The following is an 11,731-nucleotide window of genomic DNA, read 5'->3' as shown; positions in this document are numbered from 1 at the left end:
AAAGTAAGAAAAAAAAATAAATTTAGACCTTTAATGTCAATTTTAAACTGACATTAAAGCCTATTTTCAATTTCGGTTTAAAACCGACATTAAAGGTCCATTTTTTTAAAATTAACATTATACATCCGATTTCACTTTTTCCAACCGACATTAAAACCCAAAATTCTTGTAGTATTTTAGAAAATACTTAAGTGTTTGACAATCACTCAAAATAGTTTTTGAAACACATTCGAATTATATTTAAATAGCTTTTATCAAAAAGTTTAAATAAAAATGACTTCTTTCAATTTTTTTTTTCCTCTAATCAATCCGAACATGCCCTTTGACTCTTAAACATAATTTCCTTTAAGAATCGTTAATGCATTTACTCTAATTGTCCATTTTGTAAAACCGACATTTGAAGAACTTTACACATATTTGAGAATCAATGAAGTAATCTAATAGAATGTCTAAATTGTTTGACTTATGAAAGTTTACAGGTGTAAATTGATATATTTACTAAAATTCAAGTTCAAATTGATAAAATTATTTGTATAAGATTTTAAACGATACAACCTCTAAAATTTAGGAGTACAAATTGATATTTACAAAAAAAAAAAAAAAAAATACAAGGGTAACTCAATTACATTTAAGTACTCAAATCTAATTTGACACATTAGAAATACATACAAAAGAAAAGAAATTTTAAATAATGCAAAAGCACTTAGGCCTTGTTCGGTGGGAAATCTAATAATGGAAATTTGAAAACAAGAAATTCAATAAAAATAGTTATTTTATGTTTTCAGATATGTGTTTGACAATAAATTCATAAATTGGATTATAACTTAAACAACTGCTTAAAATATGTTCGATATTATATTTTTAAATTATAAAACTAGTAGTAGCTACCCACTAAATATTAGTTGATAATAAAATGTTCTTAGTTTATTTATGAGCATATTTTTATCTTTAACAATTTTTATAATAATAATTTTGTAACATTATATAATTTATAATATATTACATAATACATATTATAATTTTAAAAAATTGAATTGAGTTTATAACATGATATATTGCATTTCTAAATATTTTTTATCTTTATTTAATATAATTCTACATTTTAAAATTCAAAATTCAAAATATGGATTCAAATATAAAAATATTGTTTTTAGAATTTACACAGTTTGAATAACAATTATAAAATTTTTTTCTATTGAATAGATTTTCGTATAAGAAAGTAAGAACTATAATTCTAGATTAAAATTATAATATAGGAGACAACTTCAAAGAACATATATTGAGCCTTTGCAAAAAAAGAACATATATTGAGATAGAATATGAAATTATATTATGAAATGAGGAAAATATATCAAATGTAATGGAAAGGAAAACTTTGATAAAATTTGAATTTAAATGTGAAAGAATAGGATAAAATGTAAAAATTAATTTAAAAAATGGTTAGAAGAGTACAAAGATTTTCTGAAACCTACCTCTAAAAGTTGCTTTTGACTAAATTTTACCAAGGCAATAACGTAATTGTAAAGTGATTTTTGTTTTCTAAACACATTAAAAAAAATAGTTAACAGTTGTTTTTATATTTAGTTTTAATACTGGCAAAATAGATGACTATTTCGATTACCATGACACTTTTCTATAGTCAAATGGAGAGGGACAAGAAAAAAACTGTCATAAATAGCAAAATAGAGATATTAAGATTTTTATGTAAATATGATATCTTTAAATGTCACTAATTTATAACATTTATTAAGTGTAATTAAATAGAGTTAATTATTAATTATTCTTTTTATTTTAGGTAAAATAGTCTGAAACCCTAACTTAAAAAAGTTAGTGTTGTGTGCCCAACTCCATCCTTTTGGTTTCTTCCACCTTCAACTGCATGTTGGTTCTTCTTCTTTGGCATCAGGCTCCATCCTCTGATAACCAACAGCAACATGAAACCCACTCACTAACGACGACGACCTGCGATAGGCGCTAACCCAACGACCTCTAACGATCTACCCTCTAGTAACAGCCATTGTGAACAATGACACAAGCAAGCTCAACTGCGTTGGCGACCTATGCGACAACCACTGCAAACCCACAAGCTATCCTCCAGTGAAACCCAACCAGTGAAACGCATTCCGACAACGTTTCAAAAGACTCACTCCTTTTGGTCTTAGTTTTGGTTTACCCCATTCCCTAACTGTTTCAAATCTTCCAGCTTCAGGTGTTTTCGAACGCCAAATAACAAGCACTGAAGCTGTTTGGTCGTATTTAGTACTTACTAATATTACTTTAAGACCTCTTTCTGAACTCTTTTTAGGGCCTTTTAATTTTTTGAAAGGTAAATAATCGAAATCTTAGATGTTTGGAATTATAGATATTAAGAATTATAGATGTCCACATTTTTAGATTACCATATTTGTTTTGTAGGAATATTTTTACAGATATCTGAAATATCTTGATAACTGTGTTTGTTTTGTAGGATTTTTACTCAGGAATGTCTTAAATTTACATAATGTTCCAAGAATGACTTTATGACTATTTATTAGTTTATAATTAATTTGATATAATTAAAACTTATATAATATATTAGTTTTTATCCATTTGAATTTCTTTAAAATTAATACAATTTATATTATTTTTATAAATTATCTTCCTCAATAAATAATATATCATAACTTAAGATTTTTATAAAATAAATATTTATTTAATTTTAAATTTAAATATATTGCTAAAAATAATAAGAATTATGATATAACTGAAAATCTATGATATATATGGTTGACGGTATTTATTTTAATTATATAATGCAAATGAAGATTAATATATATAAAAGAGTCAAAATGAAGCCTAAAAGCAACAAAATCAAAGAAATCACCAAATTACGAAAATGCCACTCAATAGAAGCATTTGGCTCTAGATCGACGCTTCAGTGCAACGCTTGAAGGCTAGGCGAAGAAACAGGGCAACGTTACCCTTGGCATTACTGAAGGAACTCTTATTCAAGAGTATCTACAAACGAAGCCGAATCTTTCCAATTCATTGTGACAAAATTAGCACATATACAGTCAAATATACTAAAATGCATTCATAATGCTAAAGAGATTGAGAGATCATACCAGTTGAAGACTTCTTCTTCACAGCAAATCTAAAACCCAATCATCTACTTCGAATAGTCTCCACACGAACAAAAGGAAATGAAGATGACACCACCACTCATAGCCCTTAGTATTCTTGGAGTGTGAATCCAAAGGGTGAGTTTTGTTCGGATTTGGTAAAAGAAAAGAGGAAGAGAGATCGTATACAACGATCAAGCAAGTGGGAGATGAGCTCGTCTATCGTATAGACAAAATGCTTGATCGTTTAGGTGAAGTATACGATCATGTAGGAAAAAGGTAAGCGATCGTCTAAACGAAGCGATCATCTAAACGGTCGTGTAGGAAAACTAAATGATCTTCTATACGATCGTTTAGTAAATATCGGGCGCTAAACGATCACTTAGGAAAAGGTAAATGATCGTTTCGTAAATAGTGCGCGCAGGTGTAATTGTTAAGCAATCGCTTAGTACTATCGTATAGGTAAGTGAGCGTGCAGACACTATCGTATAGGTGCAAATTTTCTAAGCGATGACACACTTTTTACACAATGTTTCGCACATCTCATGCTTGACACATCGTGAGCTATTTATATGTCTCAAAATGATCTTTCAACTTACTCATCCATTATTAAAATAGTAGAGACGCCGTCCCATTTCCCTTTTAACCTTCCCATGAATGTGATCACATCATATTCATAACATATGAATTAATATCATACATTAATTATAGTATTTTTCCTCCACTAGATATAAATCATATTTATATTCTATTTTCTCCAAATTAATATATCTCATACATAAAGTTAATTATAACATATATAATTAACTAGTTCAATTATATCATATATAATCAAACTCCCTCTTGTCAATTTGAACATTTCAAACTGACCCAAAAACTGACTCTCAACTTGTATCCAAGCTACCAAGGAGACCTTCTGAACGTATGGCTCGAAACTCCAACGGTACGTAAATAGTTGACTAAACTCTTTAGTCACGATATACACCATCCATTATCTGCCAGACATTCCACTAAAGACCGACAGTTGAACTCTTCTTGCCATAGATATATTTCTATGTCCATTGGATATAATCAATCATCAATACAATAACCCTTCACAGATGCTCGTAATTATAGCAGGCCAATTTACATTTTGCCCTTGTAGTTACATCTTACTTCTTAAGTACCACTGATTCCTCTAATGAACAATACAACATAGTCCTACTATGTGTGAACACCTCCTAGGCCATGAGAAGGTATGTGGCACCACATTGTTTAAGCCCCGTGATCAGCCCTTAAGAGAGCAATTTATCTACTTATCCCTGTTTCGGGGAAGGAGTGAACTCCATCTTGTGAAGCTGAGTTCCCAGCTCCCAAATCAGACGAATCCCCAAAGTGGTAGGTTTGAGTCGGCGCTCTGGCCACTCGCACTCATGCAAATCAAAGGACTGCCCTCAATGGCAGAAATTCCAACTCACTCAGGATTAAGGTCATGTTACCTATGGTCATCATAGTGAAGTGAAGTTTTAGTCATGAACAGAGTTATGTGGCGAGACATTAACACTTCGAGATCAGGTTTTATACAAACTCTTTGTATAAGACGCCCCCGCTCACATGTCCACTACATGAATGATCAGGATCAGACTATCTGTGACAAGTCCATTAACACTTCGAGGTCAGGTCTTATACAAAGTTGTTTACAAACTATAGGACATGAGACTTTAGGGCACAAACCCCAACACGATGGGAGCTTCGCCCGACGGTTCAAGACCCGGTTCGCTTGTGAATTGGTTTGCTCAACAGAATAATGTAAATAGATTGTTTTCTCATTCTAGTTTTGTTTTGGTTCACCTCGGTCTATTAATCCATGGTTTTATACATCTGATGTATATATTTTTTTGTATGTCATATGGTATGTACATATAGATAAATCTCACCTTAGGTTATGCACTAGTCATGCATATTCTCTTTATTATAAGTGTTATGATTTAGTGAAGCATGATTTAATTTACGTAAGTAAACTTATATAATATATTAGTTTTTATCCATTTGAATTTCTTTAAAATTAATATAATTTATATTATTTTTATAAGTTATCTTTCTCAATAAATAATATATCATAACTTAATATTGTTTATAAAATAAATATTTATTTAATTTTAAATTTAAATATATTGCTAAAAATAATAAGAATTATGATGAATTGGAAATATATGATATATGTAGAAAATAACAAGATATTTAAGTAGGTTTTATTGGATTTTTAGTGAATTTAAAAGTCCAATGGCATTATTGTAATTATGAGCCGTGACAATTTTGTAATTTTACCTTTTCTCCGAAATAGGGCAGAATTTCGTGTGTCTCTTTAGCTGAAGAGAAAAACACAGCCGCCTGAGAGAGGGTCCGTCGAAGCCGTCTGAAGAAGAAAATCCGAAGCTGTAGTCGCCGGTCTGAGGAAGCAGCAGCCGTCTGGGGTTGAGTCTTTCGGGCAGTAGCCGTCCTTGAAGAGCCACGCCGGCTGGAACACGAGACTGAAAGCAGCAGTCGAGAGCCGTGCAGCCGTGTGTGTCTGTCAGCGTGAGCGTGGTGATGGGTAGGAGATCAGATCGATCTGGGCTGTCCGGTTCCCCGCTAGTGTTCGGTAGGTTTCGGTTTCAGCGTCGGTACGCCGGTCAGTTCCGGTTCAGAGTGTGGGTTCGCTGCAGATCTGGGTTTGGTGGTTCGTCGGTCAGAGGCGGGTAGCACACTGTTTTGAGCTGTTTTGCAGTGGGTTGTTCTCAGTTTTCAGAGGCGACGTTGTGTGCGGATCTTTCGTTTCGGTATTAGTGATATTGAAATTACAGATTGGTGATTTCGTGTCTGTAATTTATAAATTCCTTTATTGCTCATTAATAAAATTAATTCAAGTTGGTTCTCAAAGTGGATGTAGACCAAACTGGTCGAACCACTATATATCTTGGTGTTCTTTACTGTTTTCGATTTATTTCTGCTGATTGTTTGCGTTCTGTTATTTCTTCTGATTGTTTGCATTCTGTTTGGCAATCTAAGTTAGGTTCAGAAACTCTCACAAGTGGTATCAGAGCTCCAGTTGATCCAAGAAGGGTGTGTGTGGTAGTGTGTGCTGGCATATTCTTTGTTCAGGGATAATTTTTTGTTGCGTTTAATTTGACAGATGGCACTCGATGTCTAGTGGTTAAATTTGATGGGAAAGGTGATTTTGGGTTATGGAGGAAAAAGATTAGAGCTATTATGGTACAATAAAAGTAGCCAAAATCTTAGACGAAAATAACCTTCCACCAACAATTACAGAAGCTGAAAAAGGATATGGATGAGATGACCTATTCGACGATAATTCTGTATCTGTGATGGGGTGCTTAGGCTAGTAGATGAGGCTATTACTACATCGGAGTTATGGAAGAAATTAGAAAGTCTTTATTTGACTAAGTTCTTGCCAAATAAATTATATCTAAAGGAGAAATTCTTTGGATATAAAATGGACTTAAGTAAAGGCTTAGAAGAGAACCTAGATGAATTCTATAAGATTATAGTTGATCTCAATAACATCAATGAGAAGATGTCGGATGAAAATCAAACAGTTATTCTTCTGAATTCTTTGCAAGAATCATATTGAGAAGTTAAAGCAGCTATTACATATGGATTTATTATCCATGGATATCGTGTTGGATGCCTTGAGAACGAGAAACCTCAAGATTAAAAAAGAATGCAAGGATAGAGAGTTACTCATGGCCAGAGGTAGAAGTGAGAAAAAGAACAAAAAAGGAAAAAAGTCGAGATCCAGGTCAAAATCAAAGGGGAAAACCAAAAAAGTGTTTTCTATGTCATAAAGAAGGACACTTTAGAAAAAAATGCCCTTTGAATAAGAGCAAGGAAGCATTAAGTAGCAAGCATGCAGAGGATTCTAGTACAACAAATGTTACTGATGGGTATGATTCAGCAGAGATTTTGATGATGTCCAACAGAGACATTCAGAATGCTTGGATCATGGATTCAGGGTGCACGTTTCACATGACTTCTAATTGGGATTTCTTGATTTTGAGGAAAATGATGGGGGATCGGTTTTGCTTGGTGATAATGGTGCTTGTGATGTAAAAGTAATTGGGTCAGTTCGAATTGCAACACATGATGGTATGATCAAAATTCTTACAAATGTAAGGTATGTTCCAGAAATCAAACGAAATCTAATTTCTCTAGGCGAATTAGATAGAACAGGTTATTCCTATAAATCCGAGAATGGAGTTCTGAAGGTTATTAAGGGTTCTTTGGTTAAGCTGAAAGGGACCTTGAGGAATGACCTTTATGTGTTGGAGGGTACTGCAGTTTCAGGTAGTGCTGCTGTTGCATCTGGGAAAAAAACAGATAAATCTATGTTATGGCATAACAAACTAGCTTATGTAAGTGAAAGAGGTCTTCAAGCTCTTTCAGAACAAGGTTTGCTTGGAGGAGTTAAAGACATTGAACTCCCGTTTTGTAAGCATTGTATAATGGGAAAGTCTACTAGAGTGAAGTTTGGGAAAGGGAAGCATTCTACCAAAAGAATTTTGGATTATGTTCATTCAGATTTGTGGGGTCCTACAAAGGTACCTTCCATGGGAGGTTCGAAATACTTTATGTCAATCATGGATGACTTTTCAAGAAAGGTGTGGATGTATCTATTGAAACAGAAGGATCGAGCTTTTGAAAAATTTCTTGAATGAAAAAAGCAGGTTGAGAACCAGACAGGTAGGAAGGTAAAGTATCTGAGGACAGACAATGGTTTAGAATTTGTGAATCACAAATTTGATAAATTTTGCAAATCTGAGGGGATTACGAGGCATTTCATTGTTACGTACACTCCACAGCAGAATGGTCTAGCTGAGAGGTTTAACAGAACAATTATGGAGCGTACAAAATGTCTCTTGACAAATGCTTCATTATCTTTGAAGTTGTGGGGGGAAGCTGCCCAAACAGCCTGTTATCTTATTAATAAAAGTCCGTCTTTTGCTTTAGGCCTAAAGACTCCTCAGGAGATATGGACAGGAAAAGCTCCAAGCTTGGATCATCTCAGAGTGTTTGGATGTTCAGCTTATGCTCATGTTAAGGAAGAGAAACTGAATAAGAGGGCACTGAAATGTCTGTTTATTGGCTATCCTCAGGGTGTTAAAGGATATAAACTTTGGTGCTTGGAAGAGGGCAGAAATAAATGCATTATCAGCAGAGATGCGACCTTTAATGAAAGAGAGATGTCATTTCGTGTCAAAGAGCAGCAGAAACAACAGACAATTGATCAGGTTGACGCAGAGGTTAGAATTGATTCCAAAGCATAACCATCAGTTAGTTTAGGTGATTCCAGTGATCAGTCGTCAAGTTCTGATGGTAGACAACTTCAACTGCAGAGGACTTTGATTGATGAGGGAGCTTTTGGTGAAGAAAGTTCAAATAACAGTGACCTATAAAACTATCAGGTTACACGTGACAGGCCTCAACGGGTGAGCAGGCTCCTACGAGGTATGGTTATGCTGATTTAGTTGCTTATGCTCTTACTTGTGCAACTGACAATATTGAAACAAAGCCTCTTACTTTTGAGGAGGCTATTGTATCTTATTCGAAAGAACAATGGAATGATGCTATGGAAGCAGAGTTGTTCTCATTGCAGAAGAATCAGACATGGTCATTGGTTCTAAAACCTCCTAATCAGAAACTCATTCAGTCAAATTGGATTTATAAAATCAAGCTAGGTATAGGAGGTGACAGCAAGCCTAGGTATAAGGCTATACTGGTAGCCAAGGGCTACACTCAAAAGGAGGGAGTTGACTTTCATGAGATTTTCTCTCCAGTGGTGAGACATTCGTCCATTCGATTAATTTTATCTATTGATGTTCACTTTAATATGTTTGTTGAACAAATGGACGTCACCACAACTTTTCTTCATGGAGAATTGGAAGAAGTGATCTACATGGCTCAACCTAAGGGCTATGAGGTGAAAGGAAAGGAAGACATGGTTTGTCGTCTTCACAGGTCCATCTATAGACTGAAGCAATCACCGAGACAATGGTATATCAGGTTTGACACCTTTATTCTGAAGCAGGGGTTTCACAGGAGCTCATATGATGCCTGCGTGTATTGGAAACTATCTTAGAAAGGTACATATATTTATCTACTTCTGTATGTAGATGATATGATTCTGGTGTCTAAGGATTATTCTGAAATCTGTGATCTCAAGAAATGATTGAGTAGTGAATTTGAGATGAAAGATTTAGGTGAATTGAAAAGGATCCTAGGTATGGATGTGAAAAGAGATAGAGAGAAAGGTTTGTTAACCATTTCGCAGGAGAGTTATGTGCATAAACTACTTGAGAAGTATAATATGTCTGGTTGTAAGGCAGTTTCGACACCCTTAGCATCTCATTTTAGGCTTTCTTCGTCTCAGTGTCATGTTGCTGAACAAGAAAGGTTGATGGCTAATATTCCCTATTGTAATGCTGTTGGAAGTATTATGTATTTGATGATTTGTACTAGGTGTGAATTGGGATATGCTATGAGTATGATAAGTAGGTTTATGTCAAATCCTGGGAAGGAGCATTGGAATGCAGTTAAATGGGTGTTTCAATATTTGAAAGGTAGTGTCAGTGTATCATTGTGTTTTAGCAAGGATTGTAATAAATCAACACTGTTGGAAGGTTTTACAGATGCAGATTATGCTATAGACCTTGACAAAAGAAGGTCTTTATCAGGTCACATTTTTCGTTTGTTTGGTAATATGGTCAGTTGGAAGGTTGCTCTACAGTCAGTTGTTGCTTTGTCTACTGTTGAGTCAGAGTATATTTCAGTGGGTGAAGCTGTGAAAGAGGCAGTATGGTTGAAAAGGATAGTTGGTGAGTTGTTGTCGTAGGAGTTCATTCCTATCGTCCGTTGTGATAGCCAGAGTGCTATTCATCTTGCGAAGAATTTATCTAATCACGAACGGTCTAAGCATATCGATGTCAAATTTCATTTTATCAGAGAAGATGTGGCCCAGAAAGATGTTGAACTTGTCAAGGTTCATAATGTTGAGAATTTGTCAGATATGTTAACTAAGATTATTCCAGCCCATAGGTTTAAATACCTATTAGATGGCTGAATATTAAATTTGGATGATAGAAAGATTGGAGAATTAGCTTGGCACTGAGGGAGATTTGTAGAAAATAACAAGGTATTTAAGTAGGTTTTATTGAGTTTTTGGTGAATTTAAAAGCCCAATGGCATTCTTGTAATTATGAGCATTGGCAATTTTGTAATTATTCCTTCTTCTCCAAAATAGGGCAAAATTTTGTGTCTCTTTAGCTGAAGAGAAAAACACAGTCGCCTGAGAGAGGGTCCGTCGAAGCCGTCTAAAGAAGAAAATCCAAAGCTGTAGTCGCTGGTCTGAGGGAGCAGCAGCCGTCTAGGGTTGAGTCTTTCAGGCAGTAGTCGTCCTTGAAGAGCCGCGCCAGCTGGAACACGAGACTGAAAGCAGCAGTCGAGAGCCGTGCAGTCTGGTGTGCCTGTCGGCGTGAGCGTGGTGATGGGTAGGAGATCGGACCGATCTGGGCTGTCTGGTTTCGCGCTAGTGTTCGGTGGGTTCCAGTTTCAGCGTGGGTACGCCGGTCAGTTCCGGTTCAGCATGTGGGTTCGTTGCAAATTTGGGTGCGGTGGTTCGCCGGTCAGAGGCGGGTAGCACGCTGTTTTGGGCTGTTTTGCAACGGGTTGTACTCAGTTTTTATGTAGACCAAACTGGTTGAACCACTATATATCTTGGTGTTCTTTACTGCTTTCGATTTATAGGTTCAAAAACTCTCACAATATATATGGTTGACGGTATTTATTTTAATTATATAATGCAAATGAAGATTAATATATATAAAAGAGTCAAAATGAAGCCTAAAAGCAATAAAATCAAAGAAGTCACCAAATTACAAAAATGCCACTCAATAGAAGCATTTGGCCCTAGATCGACGCTTCAGTGCAACGTTTGAAGGCTAGGCGAAGAAACAGGGTAGCGTTACCCTTGGCATTGCAACGCTACAAGTTTTGACAGAATGCCAATGAATGCACGTGCGCGCCTTGTTGCAAGCCAGCGTTGCACCACGGTTACAATGCTTGTCCAATGCTTGAGGTCTTCAATCGACAAGAGAGTTGCAACACTCTCCTCAGCGTTTTAATGCTACACCTGTTGTATAAAAGTAAATTCACCATGTTCACGAGGGAGATCAAAACCAAACTTGATTCTCTCAATTTTCTTTCCCTTTTGCACTTTTTCATTATTTTTTTCCTTATCTTTGATGCATCCAGGCTATTCCTTGATCAAATCTTGAAGAAGATGCTACTTTAAGGTAAGTAATCTAATTTAGTTTAGGTTAGATTCTTAATTTTCTTGGTATGAGGCTGAATTTTCAATAATCTCTCATATAATTTCTTGAACTTTGTAATAAACTATAGCTAAAATTGATTCTTGAATGTGAAATAACTTCTATGCATTGGATTTAAGAATTTTTGGTCGACTTTCTTTTATTTAATGAATACAAGAAATAATAACATGTCTACGTGCTTAATTTCTTAGAGCAAGCACAACTAAAAAGTGCGAATGTGTGAATTTAGGTTATTGAGATTAATCTTGTTCATAATTATGTATGATT

The sequence above is a fragment of the Benincasa hispida genome, chromosome 5 (assembly GCF_027475165.1).
Source record: "Benincasa hispida cultivar pf3 chromosome 5, pf3_genome.v1.1, whole genome shotgun sequence".
Classification (NCBI taxonomy): domain Eukaryota; kingdom Viridiplantae; phylum Streptophyta; class Magnoliopsida; order Cucurbitales; family Cucurbitaceae; genus Benincasa; species Benincasa hispida.
This window is presented reverse-complemented; position numbering follows the sequence as displayed.